Source organism: Dermacentor silvarum, chromosome 6 (assembly GCF_013339745.2).
Source record: "Dermacentor silvarum isolate Dsil-2018 chromosome 6, BIME_Dsil_1.4, whole genome shotgun sequence".
Classification (NCBI taxonomy): domain Eukaryota; kingdom Metazoa; phylum Arthropoda; class Arachnida; order Ixodida; family Ixodidae; genus Dermacentor; species Dermacentor silvarum.
This window is the reverse complement of record NC_051159.1, coordinates 109,507,731-109,529,683: the sequence shown is the minus strand read 5'-3', so window position 1 is coordinate 109,529,683 and position 21,953 is coordinate 109,507,731. Positions and strand designations below refer to the sequence as shown.

Sequence of the window (21,953 nt, the reverse complement as noted above, 5' to 3'; positions counted from 1 at the left end):
AATGTTACACGAAATACACGTACATTGAAAGTGATCAAACGTAGACGGGTAGAGCGATACATGTTGTGTAAACCATCATGTGGTGTAAATCAATATTTCAGTCCCTTTACAGGTGTCGTCCAGTATACAAATAAATCGATTGCATCGTTCAGTGGTTGAACCGCTGTATTCTTCCCTCAATCTCGATGTAATTCGTGAACCTAGCGCCCATTGTTTGCACGCCTCACTAGGGCTAGTATGCAGTTAATGCGTGCGTCTTTCGCTATGCTGCTCCATGCCAATCTTCTGGTAACATAACGAGTCGCCTACGTTAAAAAGGGTGTGGAGAGAGGAACATAACGCATGCTCGCGCGCGCCAGGACATTGATACAAGTTGTAATTGAACGCTACTAAAGCGTAGCCTAGGTTGTATAAGAGCGCATCAAGAACGCACATCTGATATCTGTAGTGTTGAACTGACATGCCACCATGCTCACGAACAAAGAAATAGAAATAGAAACTTTATTGCAATGGAAAATATTTTAAGGAGGATTACTTCTTTGATGAGCAGATAATTCTGCAGGTTCGGGTCTCAAGCACACCCCTATTTTATCATCATCATCATCAGCCTATATTTGTGTCCCCTGCAGGACGAAGGCCTCTCCCTGTGATCTCCAATTACCCCTACCTTGCGCTAGCTGATTCCAACTTGCGCCTACAAATTTCCTAACTTCATCACCCCACCTAGTTTTCTGCCGCCCTCGACTGCGCTTCCCTTCTCTTGGTATCCATTCTGTAACTCTAATGGTCCACCGGTTATCAATCCTACGCATTAGATGGCCTGTCCAGCTCCACTTTTTCCGCTTAATGTCAACTAGAATATCGGCTAACCCCGTTTGCCCTCTGATCCTGTCTCTTAGCGTTAGGCCTAACATTTTTCGTTCCATCGCTCTTTGCGCGGTCCTTAACTTGTCCGAGCGCACACCCTAAAGACGGCGAAGCACAAACAAACAAGAGGTACGCAGTGGCAATCGTCGACACGAAAGTCCAGGAACAATTTACAGCATCCGTCAGGGCAGGGACTACGGCGGCTGCCGAAATTTTCGCCCGTGGTAATGGCCCTCGCGCACGCGGAACGCTCGCAAAAGAGCGCCACCATAATCACGGACTCACAAGAAGCGTGTCGCATGCTTCTCAGGGGCCACGTGACCAAAACAAGTCACTCGATAATACCGACAAAATTAGCCCATCATCACCTGATCGTATGGTGTCCAGGCCACACAGGACTGGAGGGTAACGAACTGGCCGATTCGCTTGCCCGAGGCATTATTAACCGGGCAGACTCGACTGGGACGGGAAGCCACCTGCAATAACCCCAATCCAACGAATGCCCGAGACATTCTCGCTCATCAGCGTAAAACCAGAAAGAAATACCCTCCCCCTCACGCACAACTCAGTGTAGAGGAAGCCGCCAGCGGGCGCAAGATTCAGACCGGGGTATATCCCCACCTTAAGTTACAGAATGCCATGTTCCCCACTCGCTACATGGTCGACTGTCCGTGGTGCGGCGGCATACCAACACTACAACACATTACATGGGATTGTGAATCACACCCGTTCGATAAAACACGCCACACAATGGAGCAATGGGAGACACAGCTAACCAGCTCAGACCTGATGGGACAACAGTCCTTCATATAGAACAGGTCAAGCGGGCGGCCAAGGCCAGTGGGGCCCTGGACTAAAGGGGCTCCGACCCTTCCACCAAAATGCTTTTGATCAATAAACGTTTTTCTTCTTCTTCTTCGTCTTCTTCTTAACTTGTTCTCGAGCTTCTTTGTTAACCTATTTATTAACGATGTATCAACCTGCATGAAAAGTGTGCCCTGGAATCTGTGACGAGCGCTCCAATACAGTCGCGCGCCACTTATGCTTCACTTTGTGTATGTTGCCGCGTTTTCTTTTTGTCTTTTTTTTTTCTTTTTTTTTCGTTTAGCCTCCGGTCATAGCGCTGTTTCGAGGTAACCATGGACGTGCTTTCATTCCGCGTATGCGTCTTGCTTTCGCTCCGCAAGGTTCCCGGAGTAATCACTCCCCACTCACGAGCGGTGGCACAGAGGGGGCGCGCCTACTGATGCAACCTTGCCATCACTTCGTTTTACGCAACCTTGCTCTCAGCGATAACAAATTGGGAAGCACGCGCGATGTGCGCGCTTCCCAGAAATTCGCGGAGCTATTCGCTTTGCATGGCTGCTCCGAAATACCGAATAAATTGCTGGGATTATCAGACCCCATCTCTGGGGATGGGCTGAATGGACAAAATTTCCGTCTGCTGCGAAGGATTCCAGGAGACGCTATGTGGAGGATAGGGCTCAGAAGTGCAGATGCCGCAGAAAGTAAACGGAGCACGCGACGGGGTTGCCGCGAACTGCATCCCCGCGCGCCCTAGCAGTAGCAGTGAGCGCTACATGGCATGCGCAAACTAAATCTGCGATCACTTTACGATATGCTTTTAGCCACTGCCTCATCGAAGGCGAAAGAGCACTTCTTGCAGTAGTCGTGGCTGAGGAACTTTTTTTCTCTTGCTGCAACCATATGCAGCACGATCACCCCTCTCTTGCTGTCGATAAATGGTTGCTACAAGAGCACACAAAAAAAAAGAAAAAAAATGCTCCTTAGCGTTGGCCGTGGCAAGAAGTGATATTTCGACTGAGCCTTCGACGAGGCAGTGGTGAAAAGCATACCGCGAGATCACCACAGATTTGCTCGCTGCTGCTGCCAAGGCGCGCGGTGATGCGGTTTGGCAACCGCTCGCGTGCTCCGTTTACATTGTGGGACACATGTGCGCAGCTACGGGTGCTTCGTATCAAAACATTATCGGCGTATTACGTGCCAAAACCACGATCGGATTATGAGGCACGCCGTAGTGGAGGGTTCGGAATTAACTTTGACCATCTGGAGTTCTTTAACGTGCACCCAATGCACGGTACACACGCACTAATGCATTCCGCCCCATCGGAATGCGGCCGCTGCGCGGGCGGGATCGAACTTGCGACCTCGAACTCAGCAGCGCTACGGCAAAGCCACTGAGCTAACGCTTTTTTTTTCTTTTCTTTATTGTCCACTGAGTTAACGTGGCTGATTATTGGAGTGACCTCAGTAGATGCGAGCGGTCTCCGCTGCGCGCTCCTAACATGTTTGACGGGAATAGCAGACGGCGCATTCGGCTGTTCATTCGAACAGCAAGACACCCAGCTGCGGTTCATAAATAATACGCTGTCTTTTAGGACTGCCACTGCTGCCACTGCCAGGCATCTGGTGTCTTGAGTTAAAGAAATTCTGTTGTACGCGCCCTTCTTTTCTCGGGACTCATGGAACCGATTTCTGGAAGCTCCTATTTCGTACTTTTTGAGCCTTTTGTGTAACTGCTGTCCCGTGCTGCCAGTTATGGAGGTGGCGGCATCGTCAAGCTGGTTAGTTTAGCAGCTTTTATCCGGTCGTTCCTTCCCTTGTAATAAATGAAAAATAAAATAGATTCGATACGATTTAATTTTGCTACTCTAATTCTTACCTGTTTTGCCAAGGCCTAGAAATGGGTGCCAAACAAATAACATGGTGCAACTTTGCACTGTGGTTCTACGTCCTATGTGGAATTTATCGGTATATGCCTGTTCTCTATAAATCTCGCTGTTTCTGAGTAGTGGCACACGCTAACGAAGACGAGAATGACTGCAATTTTTAAGTGAAATACGATGCCGGACTAGTAGGTGCATAACTGTCAGCTGTTGCGGCACAAAAGGTTAGCAAAGTAAACGCACTTTTTCTCCGTTCCTGTCCGTTATTGCTCTCCTTTGCTACCGTATTGTGCAACTAACAAAGACGTTTTTGAGCGGGCAAGGGGTGAGTATGACGAAAAGAAAGCACTGCTGATGTTTACAAAGTCACAATGCTTTCTGTTCAAGTGGCACTGGGCTGGTCACACGCAACGTACAGTATAATTTGTTCTTTCGCTTCGGCATCACCTATAGGAGGAATGTCGGTGTCCTTGGCGGTCGATGCCGTTTCTCGTCTGTCTCCGAAAGGCGACGTTTCTATTATAAGCGTCACCTAAGTGGCATCACAGATCGATAATTTCTGATCATGTCTAAATGGTCATAAGACTTCGCCTCTCTGTCTGCACTTTGTGCATCAATGTGCACTTAACTGTTACCACTATTTCTTCTCTCTCTTCTGAATTAAATTGAAATAAATGTTTGTTATTGATAAGTATTTTGTATAATGTGCATATGTAGGACATACAATAAAACCTATAAAAAAAGTTAGAAGCATCCCGACGGGTCTCTTACGGAAAAACCTTTGGTGAGAGGGGGCAAGGGTGGAAAGTTACAATCACGGTGTACAAAATGCAGAGCCGCTAGCATAATGTAACAAAGTAATGCCGAGAATACAACTCAAGGGAACACAATACGCATATAAATACACAGTAAAATTGGTTACTTTGATTATCTACAGAGAAACATTATGCATTTCTAAACGCCATGGAATATATGTGAAGCAAAGCTTTAGTGAAGCGTTTAATTAAATATTAACTTATACCTTTAATCCTATAAAACGGGTAACTTTAGTGACCTGTTTATGTTCATGCACCGCAAAGGTTCCAAATTTTATTATTCTCAACCATTTTTGGTATTTACGAACATTGCTGCCGAGCATCGCGCGGCGAGCGTGATGCTCGGGAGAGAGAAAGAGAAAATAGGCGTAATTTTCCTTAATAAACCACTACTAGGAGAGCATGCGTGCGGCGCGCGCGATGATCGGGAGAGAGAAAGAGAAAATGAGAGAGAGAGAGAGAGAGAGAAATAAACTGTAGCAGCACCAACAAGGCAACGCGCAGAGCTGCTGCCGACGCCGCCCGCGTTTCCCTGTGTACCCGCGTTCGCGCCGAACACGCGCGGTGTCGGTGACTGCAGCAGGTGCCTCTAGCAGCGGTTCGGTAGGTTTCGACCAGCCATGCCCCGGCAAGTGTGGAGGCACAGTTTGGCCGTGACGTCACCGGGGAGATAAAGCTCACAGCCGCCGCGACGGCGGCAGAACTCTCGTTGACTCTGTGGCGAGTACATCTACCCTTGACATGGGACGACCGAAGAAGACCCGGACACCTTGAAAAGAAGCCTCTCATCTTGAAGCGTGTCGCGCGGCCAAGCGAGAATCTGCGCATTGGTGGCGAGCCCATTCGGAATGCCATGCCTAACAGCACTAAGCATTTCCTAGTAAAACTTAGCCAAGCCTAGTAAAACCTGGAAGAAAAGCTAGGTCGATCACCAGCTCCGCTGTTTACTCCAGCCTTCTTCCACTAGTGCAAGCTGCCCACGTTTTTAGTCAGCAGCGGCCACGAAGCACTGTTGGAAAATTGCGTCAATTTGCGCGGAAATGCTGTTCAGAACACGCTCTGCTGGACAGCCGTGCTTCAAACTTATTGTTACGACTCAAGAACAGGACACGTAACACGAAGACACGGCACAAAAGGGATGTGCTGATCATTATCGTCTCTTGGTTCTGTGGACTTTCTTTTTGAGAATTTGTTCCGGGGACAAGTTCCAAAGCGACGGCTCAATTTTGTTTTACATTGTATCATGTCACCACTATATTTTGCTATTCCTTGTGTTCTGTCGCCTGCCAGTGACTATTTGGCTCTGTCAAGCTATTAGTCGCAGTTTGTTTGCCAATATACGTATATGTACATGTTGGGAAGAAAATTGAGTTATTTGTTAGGCGGCACTACACGCACAGTCACCTGTTGGCGTTTAATAAATGGTGACGTATCCACACAAAGCCTTGTTTACGACAGCGACACAGAATGACGTCCTTTATATGATGACGTTATCACCACAGTCTGCATGTCCGAAGAGTCGTCCCCTTGTGTCCTGTACTTATAAAAAGCAGAATGTATTCTGATGCTGAATGACAAGGAACATGCGCATTTACAGAAAGTGTTTTGTTGTCAGGTGTAACGTATGTTTGCTATGTTTCTAGCAGATTTTTTGAGCTGGTGCTACGCGCGTTATAAGCGCAAGACGCTGTGCGGGCCCTCTAGCATTGTCCACTTTTATCAACTGACCCATCGAACTTCTCAGTGTGAGGTCGAGGATCGCTTCTTGCCACCGGCACACCGCTATATAGAGACGTAGCCAAACACTTTCATGCAGGCGTCAAGTAGCCCTGGCTTCTCGCAGTTATTTTGTAGCACCTAACAACGGCGTCTCGCGTGTCCTATTGTTGAAGTTTTGGGGCATTAAGAATCCTCAGTGTATAACTTTCACTCCCGATAAACGACCAACACATAACATATAACTAGATGTACGAGGCACGATGACGACATCTATATAAATATGTGGTCAAAAACACCGAAAAAAAAGTACACATTTCCTGCCAGGTTAGAATGAAACAATACATGACAAAATGAAATCGACTGTACTATGCTTATCCCTGTACGCAAATGCGTGTGACACTAATACGCTTAAGTGAGAGAAAATAAATCGTACGATTTGAAGTCACGGTTTGATGACCTGACAACACACGGGTTATGCGAGATGCCGTAGCGCGGGACTCCAGAATAATTTCAACATCAGCTTCTTTATCTTACACAAGTAGTGGCACAGTACACGATCGTTCTAGCATTCTGCCTTCATTGTAAAATGAGCGGCTGCACTTATTGCTGCCTTGCTTTTTGCTCGAATACCGCAACAATGTCGAATTTTCTCGACCACACCAGTAATTGAAAACTTGGCTTCCTTGTTTCCATGGTTCGTCGAAACCAACGAATAATGCAACGATAGACATCCAACGTATGTGCACTTCACAAGTGTAGAAGCGAGCTGATGCAGAAAGGTGGACTTGTTTCACTGCTTGTCACCGACTAAAAGTTTGCACGTACCAAGTAAACAATGATGTTGTGATGAATGCAAGAAAACGACGGCCGACGACGACGACGAATTGTGCACGCGTTGTTTCGCGAGTGGACCACGCATTTGAGTGATCTCGCCAAATCAGCGATGGCCCGGTGGTATTCCGAAGATGCGTCGTGCCACGATTGGGCCACGTATGGCGAGCACGTGGCGAAATGCTTCGTGGCGAGAGGCGCGCCTGGTCAGCGGGAGACGCAAGAGAGCAAGCCGACGTGTCGGACGCCGACAATCAAGGCTCCAAGGAAAGCGGCCGTCGATGGAGCTGCCGCCCGACCCTTGCCCTTGGCCGTTCGCCAGCACGAGTACTGCAGCTCCGAGAGTGGCGTGGCCTGCTGTGCTACCACTTGCCGCGAGCATTGCGGATCGCGGGCAAGGCGTCTCCTTGGTCAGCTGTTCGGCGGAGCACCGTTCGTGGCCTGGCTAATGGTCGCATATGCGCCGAGCACTGCGGCTCGCGCGCAAGCTGTCCGCTGGGCAAAATTAAATTAAATTATCGGGTTTTACGTGCCAAAACCAGTTCTGATTATGAGGCACGCCGTAGTGGGGGACTCCGGAAATTTGGACCACCGGGGGTTCTTTAACGTGCACCTAAATCTAAGTACACGGGTGTTTTCGCATTTCGCCCCCATCGAAATGCGGCCGCCGAGGCCGGGATTCGATCCCGCGACCTCGTGCTCAGCAGCCCAACACCATAGCCACTGAGCAACCACGGCGGGTTCCGCTGGGCAGGCTGACCATTCCTGCAACGTGCACTGCTGCTCGGATGCAGGCTGACTACTGAGCGGTCGTCTCCAGTTCGTCAAGAGCTTTCTCCTCACCATCCAACATCGAGGTGTGTTCTACGTCGTGACGTCATCGCCCCTCACTCCGGCAACCTCTCGTCTCCTGTTCACGTACTGTGAGATGTTAGAACTGTGTTTCTCGAACTCATAGCAACTTTATGTGTGTCATGTGCCGTAACGTTCTGCCCCAGTGTAGTTTGGCTTTTGTTATACATGTAGTTTGCATTTTGCTTCACGAGTGCGACTGCTTTTCTTGCGTCCTTTTCCTCATCGCGCGGCACGACAACCAAGTATGACGAACGTCCTCGTAATTTTCTTCACAGATGTGCACAATGCAAACCAAACTATCCAATAATTTGAACGAAAACAAAGCAACAGTAACCGCCAATTATTCTTCGTAAAGTTTTTCGACTATAAACACTTGTCACTGTATGTTTTTTTTTTTTTTTTGCTTACTGTTCAACGCAATTTTCTCTCCATTTGTGTAATAAGAGATTAAATTACACTACCGGTAAAAATGTAATATTCGGCACATAAGCGAAAAATGCGCCCCAAGTCGTCGCAAAATATATTTCTGAAATGCTACTCTAAGTATTAGTAAACACGAAGTGGCTTTGTTTTGGTACAAAAAAAGCATGCTTCAAGCAACTTCTTTCGTGTCGCTGATAGAAAGGTCCCTTAATATGTTCAGCAGCCGGGTACTCCGATTTCGCACTCATTAACGCAACAAAGCACCGAGCGGAGAGTAGCTGTCCTGTGCATGGCAATTTATACAATCCCGGAAGATTTCAGGGCAAAAAAAAAACGTCCAATCAAGCTTGATTAAGTAACTCTGTGTAGCGCTGAAAGGGCACGCTACAGCGTTCGGCGAGGCTTCATTGGAAGAACGGACAGCGTGTCATGTTTTCTGGGCACTCCAAAACACCGACAAGCGTTTCCTGGCGCATTCCTGTTCTGGCACATGGTTTAAAACGCGAAAAGGGGGGACAGGGGAGAGACAGTGAAGCGCCCAAGAACAAGTTCTTTTGGAATACGGCAAGCGCGCAGCACCTAAGAATCTAGAAGCGTCAAGTTTGCCCAATTAGAGTGGTGCGGCCTGTGAATGGGCGCATCATGTAGTCGTTGAAAGGCAGCAAAACACGCGCGGCGAGGCCCAAAACAGCGTAAGCGGAGCTGATGAAGAATCTTATTACAATGAACTGTTAGTGCGGGCGATTGGAATCGGTGCGTCCGCTACATTATACATTTCAAGAATGGTTTTGCTACCTTTTGTACCTTTTCGCTAACTTGAGCGTCATTCGCACAGACAGCCATTAGAGAGTCCTGCTGCGCTCTGCAGATACCTAATGGGCTCTGGGAGCGATTTTGAACGCACAGTGAATGCTATTGTATGTGCGTTGGCTGCCTTTTTTTTTTTTAGTTCCATTGTTCCTTTTCTTCACTGTTGCCCTTCCCTGAGTTGTGAATAGCAAACGAGGGACAACGTGGCTTACCTCTCTTCCTTTTCTTCCCTCTCTTCGGATACTTTTGGCGTTTTTTCGGTGTAGAGTAACATGGTAAATCGCGCCGCGATAAGGCGATTTTTATGCCTTTCGATCTATATAAATTGTATTTATTTCTTTATTGAAGACATCGGACTTCTTGAATGAGATTTAAATTGCACCAGAACCATAAACACAAAATTCGGAGCTGCATAACACAAGCGTTATTGTGCATCCTGTTCAGTCACTTGTCGTTCTTTGATTCGGTGGTGAAGAAGACTCTCTCTATTTATTTTTTTTTCGTTACAGAACAGTAACTCCATAGGTGCATGCAGTGCCTTTGAATCAGTTGAGATTTATGCTTTGTGCCAATCTCATTCTTATAGAACATAGCATTCCTTGATCCAAGGCAAAGGAAACGTCCATCTTCAATCCCTGCGCTCACCACCATTGAACGGTCAGTGAGGTTCTGAAACACTTAGAATTAGATGTGAGTCGTGCCAAACTGACCTAACGCAGTAACAAGTAGGCCAAATTTCGTGTGCAGTTCTGAAGCTGCACTCCTTCCCACATGGCGCTCCACTAGCTACTCAGTGGTGCGCAACCTAATGCCGATTGTCAAACATAACCATACGGTTTAGTAGGGGGAGCAATAAACGAATATTCCGATAAGAACCAATGTACTTAAGCCTGAAATATACCAAAGACACTAAGGCAATTTTCATTTTTTCTCGCACTCTACTAAAGACACGAATTATCAGCTGAAACCTGCTGGTTTTCGCAGATCAGGCAATAATGTGACAGGAAGCAAGAGCTGCCAAACATTAGGAAAAAAAGGCATTTACAGAATAGAACACACAGGGAAGCTACAGCTAAAACGGCGGACAGACGACATACGCGAGCGCTTTCTCGATCCTCCTCTTCGTAACCTTACTAGGCGATTTCTTGAATGTGCCGGAATCGCTTATAGCAATATGACACCCACCCCCGAAGATACGAAACCAACAGACAATGTAGCATACCAAAACATAGGGGAAACTCAATATGGATATATTTGGAATGTAGAAATAAGGATAAATGAAACGAAAATGGACGAAAACAGAACTAACCGCAGAGGGGAGCCGAACCCACACCTTGCGGATTACGCGTGCGACGCCCTACCAATTGAGCTGCGGTGGCGGCTATCATCCCGTCCACTATCATCCTCTTTCTATGTCATCATCATCCCTCATCACACCTTTAAGTCCCCTTTCCCCCTCCTCCTGTCTAGAGTAGCAGGCGATAGCTCAGGCCGACCTCTCTGCCTTCTTTCAAATAAATTATCTGTATATTTTGCGCATCTGCACAACGTCTCTCTGGGAGTGTGCAATCCGTTAGTCATATTGTCGTTTCGTCCATTTTCATTCACATTTTCCTTGTCATTTCTACATTTCAATTCAAACCACAATTAGTTTCCCTTATGAGTTTCCTGGCGTCATTGCCTGTTGCCTTGATATGTCGTGACCAATAAAAGTTGAGGCCGTTGGTTTCCCTTCCTCTCGTCCACCCCCGAAGAGTGCAACACAAGCACAGGTGACGCGATAGATCCGATAATTAGCAGCGATGCTCAAAGCAACACCGACTAACGTGAGATTCAGCGCGGTGTTTGCGCTCCCGAAAGGCGGTGGGGAACTGAGTCGGAGCCGTGGTGCCGGCGTCCACAACGCCGAAGCGGAGGCGCTAGTATCGAGCCGTCCTAGCTCCGTTCGCCGCCAGGCGGCGCCAACGGGCGAAGGCTCCCAACGCTACCTGATCGCCGCGGAAGAGCGCGGATTTGCTCCTACGTGGGAGCACGTGAAAGGATTGCGCCGCAAAGGCGCGTGGTGTTCGGGAGGAGCCAGTCGTTCGAGCGGTGGGCGCCTCGAGACGACGGTGGCATTGGATACCGGGTCTGCGCCACGACTTTGACACGAGTGGTCGTGGATTGGCAAGGTGCCAAGTTCGACGTGCGCAACTCCCGAGTGAAGAGTGTACGGCTCTGGTCGCGTCCATAAACAGCGAGCGGTGGTGCCTGGACCACGTGAGCGGACAAGCTGATTCATTGTTGTCGCGCCGCCGACAATAAGTTCCTCAGACCGCGCTCTGTAACACAAAATTTGCACTGTCTGGTGCCAACGAGTTCAAATGCGTGCTATACAAGTAACCGTGTTATATTCACCCTACAACTTAAGGAATTCAAGTGATATTTGGCTATGTCTGATACATAGGGCTTCCTGTCGTATTTGTTGTCCCCCTAATTTTTCATTTATATTTTCTCACATAGGCAGGATTTTCGGTTTCCTGATTCTGTTTTTAGTTTGTAAAACACTTCAGACCTGTATACGAGAATGTTCCTTTTTTTCGGCTCTTACTTCGATTGAGTGTAATTTTGTAAGAATGTTCTAGGTTTTTGTTCTGACTGCTGAATGCGTTTTTGTCTCTTTGCCTGCATATTATTTTGGGGACCAGGGGCACTCCAGCTACGGACTAGCGCTTTTGATGTACACTCCTTTCCTCTTTGTTTTACGGGGAAAATAACGACATTTTTTTTTTTCAGTAAGCGTTATGCGAGCATAGTCACTGTTCACTGAAAGGTATTCACGTTGAACTAGTTAAGGTATCAGTGAGAGAAGCAACCAGTGTTGAATTAAGTGGATTCATTGCCACATGAACAACTCAATGATGATCAGCTTACTTTTGAGTGCGCTCCCTACAATAGTTCAGCGAGAATGAGAATTACCTGCTGGTGATCAGTGACAATGGTGCTCTGCCGCTGGGCTCGAGCACCCGGTTGCATGACTACGGGCCGCTACGTCCGCATTCTGATTTTGGAAGAACGTAAGAACGCTCACATATGCTGGTGCGTGTTAAAGACTGCAAGTGCTAAAGGCTGCCAAGTGAGGAAAAATTAACCCGGAGAACCTTACCATGTTGTATATCACAGCCTCCGTGTTTCTGGGTGGTGTGAAACCCCATGAGTCAAACAGTGCAAAGGAACAGAGCGAATGTTACTTAATTCAGTCTGGTTTAAACTGCGTTTCAGTGTAGGATTAGGCGCCTGATTATAAGATGCTCACACACAGAGATTATTCTAAAATATATACACGTACGTGCAACTGCTGACTTATATGCTCAATGAGTATCTAGAACCCTTTTTTTTTCAACATCTTCATCATTTATTGGACCCTTAAAGGCCCTTTGAGGGGCATTACATAAGGGGGAGGGGGGTACAGCAGAAAAAACAGCAAAAAGCATGATCAGCATGAAGCGAAACAGTTCTCCGCTTCCATTCTTTTGCTAGTAGTGTGGCAGCATGCGTTGCATAATTTTAGAGAACTATATGCCTGACTTGCACCAACGCCTTTGGTGTTTTCCCGACTGGCGTTAGTAATACTGAAAACGTTCGCTTATTTTTCTGTACGCAGCTTATTCTCTGGTTTTCATTGCAACGCAATACCCGAGTTTGAGAAGTGGTATATAGTTTCCTACGTACGGAACAAACAAACAGATACATCTGATCTTTGTCCTTCAAATAAATAAATAAATAAATAACTAAATACACCTCCGTTTTCTTTTACAGGGTCACCATCAAAACACCGGAGGAGCTGCATAACCGGGTGTTCGGCCAACAAAGCCGGTGAGACTCGGCCACGGAGAAAGAGGCCACTTGCTTAAGTGTCAGTTTTTTTTTAGACGTGGTGTCGCTCTTGTTTACGGAGGACAGTGACAACTCTAAATCACGTGACCGTCAACTGTCATCGCTTTCGAAGGGTCATCAACGCCGTTGTGTAGTTTCTACCTCATCGAAAAGCCCGCACTGACGCCTATATTGGGCTACAGGTGAGATATTTCTTGCACTCAGTGAAGACCTGTTGACGTCGTCGCAGCCAATTTTAACCCATAGCGCAGAGTTTACATGGATAAGTCGACGCGGAGCCGCTTTGATGAAAAGTTTGCCGGAAAACGAACGATTCATTAGTTTTATTCGTTGTTCGCGTCATTTTGGTCTTCGGTTGAGAGATCGAAGGTGAGCGCGGACGGACGCATCTTCGCCTATACCCGCAAGCAAATGCAAGACATGCCGTTGTACATGTTGATGTGATGTTTGCGCATGAATTACACGACTCTGTGAAGAACTTGCAGTACTGCAATAATTCGCATGGTATCATTCTAATTCATACAGAGTGCAATCAACCATTGTGATCGAAGAACATTTTGACGTCCGAAACCATCCTCAAACTAAAAAAAAGCAAACAAATAAAATCAAATGTGCGCCTTCAATTATAAGTCTGACTCTTAAATCTGAGTGCGTTGATGTCCTTAAATGCGTTAAATGCCCGTCATGAGGCGTGTAACGAGTCGAGACTAAACAACCGACGAAGTGACGTTATCAGCGAAAGGTATTGTCGCATACGTTTGTTTGCAGGAAGCAGTGATGGAGAGTTTGAAACATTATGCAAATGAATCGAAGCGCTGAAACATGTTCTTACAAAACAAGAACAAAGACACTACAACAGTCACTACTGGTTTCGCTCGCAAAGGCATCGTCCGTATAGTCCACACGTAATTTTTCAGCGAAGTGGCTAACACTGCTTGGCATGCTGCAGTTAGTAGAGATTTTCTTGTTTTGATTTGTTTGTGTGAAACAAAATACGGCACATATGGCTCCCTTGTGTGACAAGACTCGTATGTGGACGCACCGCGGCGAACGCAAAGGGGCGTTCTTCGCCAAAACCCTTGCGCACAGGGACAGGCTATTATTATTTGCCCAGTACGGATAACACATACAGATAACGAACTCATTAAAGTAGATGAATGACCGCGAAAATTCCCTTTGTAAGAGATGGTGCGGGACCATATTCAACAATTTCTCATACGTAAGTGCAAACTGCCGGACCCATGTTCGAGCTTGCTAATGAGGATGAGCTTTTACGTAAGAGAAGATTTGTGAACAATGGCTGCGCCGCTTATGGGCAAGACAGAGCGATAAGACAAGACATACAGACTCGGCCATACGTGCAAAGTCTCAGACCCTCCGCGTGTGCATTCGTGAGCGTGAGTTTCTACGTGGGCGTGTCTTTCCTGTCTATTCACTTACCGGCTGATTTGCAGATAGGAATTACGACGCGCTACCCTTCAAGTTAAGCTATAATTTCGAAGATGACGATGTCGTTCATACCTACACTGTTAGACATATAAATCAGGTTTCGTAACCGCGCTAGACCATGGTCCTCACTGCACTGCAGCTCACCGACTTGTTCCGTTTACACAGCAAATTAGTGACGTCATAGAAAGGTAAATCCGCAGCTCTTTGTTTTATTTTCACGAGATCCAGGGAACATCGATATAGATATTTCGTGTTCGTCGCGTCGTAGGAAGTAGGATGAAAGTTTTTGTTTGAGGTTATTTCTAGCCGTGTAACGACGGGAAAGAGCCAATTAAGCGGCCTCTAGAAATATCTAAATACCCCTTTGCGAGCTAGCATAGGGCTTCGAGTGACGACAGCACAGCATTTAGCAAGAACAATTTCATCCTTTGATATATTTCTTTCTCTTTCCTGAGACGAAAAGTGCTGCCTCCCTGACGTTTTCCTTGACGTTTTCTCCCTGACGTTTTCTTGAATGTCGCTGTATCATTGAAAAACACACTCGTAAACAAAAAAATAAAAGTTCAGCGCTCCACCGTACACGGGAGGCCATGCATGCGCGTTACCTTTCTAGTAAATCCTACGTGGGTGTTTATCTCAGTATATATAGTCTTATACAGGATGTTCCAGCTAACGGTAGCAAGGCTGTTAAAATAAACTGCTACAAGATGAGATTCTAAGGACGGCAGTTCTCGGTCATAGGCCAACTCTTCTGCTACGAGGAGAATTTTTATGTGTTAATTCACGTGCAAATTAGAGAATACTAATAAACAAGTTTTTTTTTCTGATTCGGTAAGTGCCTTGTGACGGGAAAACTGCTATTGTGTCCTAAAAGAACCCATTCAGTCTTTTTTATGGCGCTATGTCCTTTTATCTTTTTTCCCGCGCTTTAATCGCAGCGGGCGAAATACGAAAAGTGCAGCGTGATTGCACGCCCACGCGCTACTACACCAGCGGTCCCAAAACTGATTTCAAAGAACTAATTGGGCTCACTGCCTGAATTGGAAAACCGCCTAGTCATTACCATAGGCTGCGATCATCACGCGGAACACGCAGCTCGTGGCAAGCGAAAGCCAACACCGTCAGGTCGCCACTTCCAGACGCTTACCTGCGCGGTTCGTATGCACGCTAACGATGAGCCACCTTACTGAAGAATCTCATCGGACACTTTCATATGCAATATTACATATTATAAGAATGATGTGCCTTTCTCTCCTTGTTCCTAGGTCCTTCTCTCTCTCTCTCTCTCTCTCTCTCTCTATATATATATATATATATATATATATATATATATAAAGTTTGAGCACTGTATCTGAAGTGCACTGTTTAAGAGACCGCTTCAATTGTCCCTGTGCATCGTCCTATATGCCCTATGTGCACACAGTGCTCACTCTCTACCGATTTCTATTCCCACTTTCCCTTACCCCCAGTGTAGGTTAGCAAACCGGGCGCTTGTTTAGTTGACCTCCCTACCTTTCCTCTCCTTGATCTCTCTCTCGATCACGTGATGGTATGCGATCACGTACTGGCTCAGCTCGAGTGATATAGGAAGCTAACGAGGACAGTCGCAAACCGCCGCAGCTGACGTAAAAATAGTAAAACAAGGGGGGGGGGGGGGTAAGAAGGGAGGGGGAGGGCGGGGGAGAGGAGGGGGTTGAGTTGAAAACACGTGCCTAGCGGTGCCGCTTTGAAGCTGGGCGTCTATCGACCGTCCTCGGCCGCAAAGAACGAAGGGGAGAGTGGTAGCCGCGAGCGACGTCCGCCGATCTCATTACAACGATCATTTCAATTTCCTTTGTGGCCAGCACAGTTCAAACTAACCGCGCACAAGCCGATACCTCTTCCTATCAGTTTTTGATACCCCGCGGGAGCGGGTTCCGGGCAGTAATCAATGCCGCCGCCGCAGCTGTTGAAGCGTAATTTGTCACGAATTTATTCGGGCGCTCGAAAGTCCATTTGCCTGAATCCGAAACGATGGCTGCTCGACCCTTTTCAGTCGATCAATTGAAAGCGCTCGGACGACAATCCTTAATAACGAGTAGCAGACTGTTATTCCGCCGGAAACCTTGGCGCGTCTTCCCGCCCCGTCGGTTTTGCGAAAATTTGATTAATATAGACCGGGTAAACGTTCTCGGTTTCTAATTACACTCGGCACATCAGTATTTGCTATCGACAGCTCTATTTCTCTTCTCAGAGTCAGAGCGCTCCTCATGTTTTTTCATCGATTGCTGTGCTGCGGTCGAACGTAACTTAATAACAGCTTATGAAATTCAGTCGCAACACAATTGCACTACGCTTGGTGCAAAAGTTCCGGCCTCTGTTGTTGAAATGTGACACTTCGACGGCTGTTCGAAGGGTTTATTTCCTTATGCTGGAAAATTTGCATCACTCTTTTTTTTTATGTGGGAAGACTGGCGAGTGACATGTCTACAAGAATAACAAAAACAACTTAATGCGAGGCTCAGGATTCTTTAGCGTAGCATGGTCGCTTATTGCCTAATCTGACAGACGCTGTGAATTAAGTAAATGCAGTTCACACTGAAAACACAACATTAAGTTTAAAGTATTTTTTAGTTAGCCCAGCGAATTAATTGTAGTTCCGACGTTTGCGTCTTCCTTTACTATATTATTTTGTATACAAATCCGCTATGGTCCGTTCGTATCAACTATCAATAAATTTCGCACACTCCCCAACTTTTTGCCGAAATCTTAAAGGTTGATTCTGCCGCAGTCGCCATTACCAATTTTGCCGCACCGTCACAGCGAGTGAGAAGGGAGATTACCAGCGTTTCCACCGATTCGCCTACGATGCGAACGTATATCAATCGTTGATATCAACCCTCCACTAAGTACACGTATGGCGACCTCAGTTAACTGGACGAAGCAGTTAAAGAGCGAGCGTTGTCTGTGCTGCTACACCAGAAAAAAAAATAAGAAAAAGAAGAGGGGCAAGAAAGTAGTTGGATATCCGCTTTGTCAGCTTTGACTGGCCTATTTGCGCATGTTTCAATGTCTCTCGGGCCCTGCTTTTTGTGTAGACTGAGTTTAAAGTCCTTCTTTTTCATTTCATTTTCTACTTCGTAAACTTCAAAACTTCGACTGTATGTGTTCTATGTAACTAGATAATCGCTCTTGGATATTTAGATTTGTTTACTTTTCTCTACCAAAAAACACACCGTTCACAAAGTGTCGAACGAAAGCGGCACGAACACGATATTTTGTTGTGGTATAGGTCATAATCTGTTTTTGCGTGTGGTGTTCATAGTCAATCATAATTCCCCCGCTAGCTCAGTCTAAACCTATAACAAGTATAATCTGAATTCCCGATTGTCTATTGTTGTTTATTTACTTATTTCATAATACCGCGGACCAGTAGGCCCAAGCAGGGGTGAATGAATATGCACGGACCATGTTCCACTAAAATCACAAAAAAGAGGAGTATGTTCCATCGCAAAAGCACTCAACAACAGAAATTGAGATAGCAGACCAACCACAAAAATGGAGAACATAATGACAGGAATACATACTTTGGTATAATTAAAAACAAACATACAACAAAACAATCACAATAGAATTACGCAGTATGCTTGCGGGCTACTGTAACAAGACATTTTCAAGTTCTTTGCTTAAATCAGTGGTGTCGAAAATTGACTGAGGCAGTGCATCCCAATCAGTAATAGTCCGTGGAAAGAAGCTGTTTTTCAATGCTTTTGTTTTAGCAAAAATTGCTTTTAACGCATGTTCCAGCGTATGACGTGTCTTCCCTGTAGTAGCAGGTTTGACATATGATAAAGCACAAATGCCTTTTTTGCCTTTCAAAACGTTGTGGAGAATTTCTATTCGGTTAAGTTTTCTACGCTTTTCTATGGTTGGAATGTGATTGTCAGCCATTGGTTTGGTAGGAGAATCGCATCTTTTATACTTTTCAAAAATAAATCGTTCTGCTTTTCTCTGTACCATTTTCAATTAATCTAGCTCCTTTTTAGTGTAGGGATCCCAAATTGCTGAGGCATATTCCAACTTAGTCCTGGTGTTGGTGTTGCATGCCAACAATTCAACCTTACTAGTTGCCTTGCTTAGTTTTCTCCTTAAGAAGCACAACTTCGTCAACGCTGAAGAACAAACTTTGTTTATGTGTGTTGATTAGCAAAAGATACTGGTGCCGAATAGCACCCAAATACTTATATCTGATTACCTGGGTGATTTATTAATTATTACGGTTATAGGTAAAAGCACTACGCTGTATTTTTTATTTCATGCAATTATTAAAAGCACAGTTTATCAATATTTATTTCCATATCCCGTTCTCCAAACCACCCTTCAACTGACCACAAGGTCTTCATCACAAAACCCTTCCTTATAAACAGTATAATCATCTCCGAAGAGTTTAATAGTTACAATGTTAGACACTACTGCGGTTAAATCACTTATATAAATTAATGAGAGCAGTGGCCGCAGAACACTCCCCTGTGGTACACCGGAAGTACCAGGAAGCATGTCAGTAGCGCAGCCATCAATTTCAACGAATTGTTTCCTATTCTTTAGATAGGTCACTACTCTTTAACGAGATATTTTGGAAGACCTATAGATTCAAGCTTAAACAGAAGTTTCCCATACGACACTTTTTCAAAGGCTTTCCTGAAATCTAGAAATAATACATTTGGCCAGCGTGGTCAAACCCCACAGAGAAATCATCATTAGTAGGTAATAATTGAGTAGTGGTCGATTTACCTTTTCTAAACCCACGCTGAAAAGGGCATAATATGCATTTATTGTCTAAAAACAATCTTATTTCACCTGCAACTAGATGTTCTATCAACTTTGAGCATGCGCACGTATTTTACACAGGTCTGTAATTGCAAACAGCCGATTTCTCACCTTTTTTGAAAATCGGCGCTACTCATGCCAATTGGCTGTTCGATTGAATCTAATGAAATTTGAAGAATGCATGCGACAAAGTTCGCTATTTGCGCAGCATACCGTCTAAGATGTTTTTGCCTCGCTTTCAACTATCTCTACATAATTCTTTTCCTTATAGTGCTTGTTGATTCTGTGTTTCCCTGTTTGGCTTGATTACTTGCCGTATTACCTCAGTGGCTAGCTATGGCTTCCGGCTAATAAGAACTAGGTCATTAATTCTTTTGTGGAATGCAAGAACGATGGAGTGCCACGCTTTAGAGGGGGCGTAAAGGATCCGTCAGCAGGTCTGGGCATTGCAAAACAGACAGGCGTGGTGCGTAAATAACGCGCTGTTGAACGTATTGGCTAATTCTCAAACCGCTGCACAGCGCGAGAACAGCTGAAGTTTCAAACGAAAGCCTGTGCGCTCTACCTCTCGAGGGAGCCGCGCAACCTGCCGGAATACTTAAGGTCACCAGCATAAAGGTATACGTAGACGCACTGTCCGCAAATCACCGACTATGACACGTGACTTTGATAATTCATCTAATGCAGAACGCGCGAAATCGCTACTGGAAGTGCCCTGTGTTGTAAAAAAGGAAGATAAAACATTTACGTAGAATCTCCTCATGGAGTTCTTGGAATGATGCGTAAGCATTTCGTATTAACGATGTGGTGTTAAGTGCTCACACTAAACACTGCTGGTAATCCTAGCGCTGCTCAGCGGCTGCGGTCGTCGTGGCGCCATTACAGTAAATGCGACAGCGCAGTGGCGACAAGAACTGCTGCGGAAGGCGCAACGTTGACGAGATGAGCAAACTGTACTGCAGGTGGCGGCTCGAGGTGCGCTCATGACGCTCCGATCCGAAGCCATGGCTGCTCCACAGTTCTGGCTTATTAGAGGTGTAGCATAGTGCGTGCCTGATTGCACACGTTACGTGGTCACAGAGACGCGCGAGCAGTGTTGGTCGTCGTCGTCTTCTTCCACAGCTGGACCCGAAGCCGCTGATCATGCCAGCGTTTCCCTACTGCCCCTCGCGCTCGTGCCACTTCTCGCGTGTTTATCGTCGTCTTCTGCCACAGCTGGCGAAAACATTGCTGCTGGCTCTATCTTGAAATCGATCGTCTTACGCGAAGGACGGACGCACGGACAGTTTTCTCGTTGGGTAACCATAGAAATGCTTTAGCATTAAAAAAGATCCGAGGACATCTGAGCACTTCTGATGAATTCTGAATGCGAAAGCACTAATGTACATTTGAACGCCGCTGAGTGGTCCTTTGAGTTAACTCCTCGTGGGCAAGCGAACGCGTTGAGACGCTTAACCAGGTTTAGACCAGTGGGTAAGAAACTCGGCTTGGGGCCATAGGTTCGTGGGGTCGTAGGTTCTAAACTCACTAACACCAACGTTTTAAATGCGAAGCATTTCTTGGCGAACATTTGCTACTTCGACAGTATATATCTATCCATCTAACCGCCTACGACTTTGTGCTCTCATGGTCGTATCGTTAACTTGGTATGTACCAAAATTGGCATACTATGACAAGCGTATATGACGAATATGAATGATATGTTATGACATGAATGCCATGGCATGCGTGTCATGTAGGTCATGAAACAGCCGCCTATGCGTCTTGGTGCTCCCATGGTCGTTGGTTAACTTGGTAGGCGTCGAAATTGGCATAGTATTACAAGAGTGTATGGCGAACATAAGTGATAGGTCACGACATAAATGTCATGACATGCGTGTCGTGTAGGTCATGACAATGGCCCAGCGAAAAATATTAACACTCAGACCAATGAAATGGGTTTTCACGTGGGCACTAAGCGAAGGAAACACTAAAGAATGATGGTAGAAGTCATAGCCATGAGCATGACTCAGCAAAAATGGCAATAACTCAGCGAAGAAAGATTAACACTCAAAAACCAATGGAATAGGTTCGGATGGGGTACTACGAGAAGGAAAAGGCTAAAGTTGTTGGTCGAAGTCACAGTCATGACCGTAACGGAGCAAAAATGACAATGGCTCAGCGAAAGAAAAGGTTAACGCGCAAAAACCACTGAAATGGGTTCGAACGTGGGTACTACACTAGTACTTCACTCGAACGTGAAGGAAAGACTACAGGATGCTGGTAGAAGTCATAGTCATGAGCATGACGAAGGCTTTCGCCGGAAGGTCTCTTAGGTGTAGCTAAAGGGACTCTTGAGCACTCATGATATGAATGTCATGACAGTGCGTGTCATGTAGGTCATGAAAGAGCCACCTATGTCTCGCTGCTCTCATGGTGGTTTCATTAACTTCGGAGGCTCCCCGCACACTTCTTCGCATAATGTCGATTCCCACATGGCGTGGGATCGGCCGGATTTTTTCCCTTCGAATCTATTCTGTCTTTTTATACATTAACTTCTTCATAGCGATTACGGAGGCGCAGTTAAAACGCAGGTGAGAGTTTGTGTGGACAAGGAACGCGCGGATAACACAGGCTCCGAGAGCGAGGGTGACGTGGCGTCGCGGCGATGCGCTCTCCCCTCATGCAATACCTGGCGCGCTATCGTTGTAGCAGGTGATCCCTTTCACCCGCTGTGCTCCACCGAGGCGCGCTGGTGACATGGCGTCTCAACCAATGGCAATTGAGGTGTCGTTTTTCGCTTGTCCAGATGGCAGATGCTGGCTTTTTCGCTCAA

General features: G+C 46.2%; 1 protein-coding gene across 1 annotated transcript in view; it reads left to right on the top strand.

Moving 5' to 3' along the window:
- The first annotated feature begins 11,070 nt into the window (after window positions 1–11,070).
- LOC119455134 (AF4/FMR2 family member lilli) overlaps window positions 11,071–21,953 on the top strand; it is a 243,752-nt gene continuing 232,869 nt past the window's right edge. The window contains exons 1-2 of the mRNA XM_037716601.2: window positions 11,071–11,266; window positions 12,806–13,065. The gene's annotated coding sequence lies outside the window, so the exon portion shown is untranslated. The remainder of the gene's footprint in view (window positions 11,267–12,805; window positions 13,066–21,953) is intronic.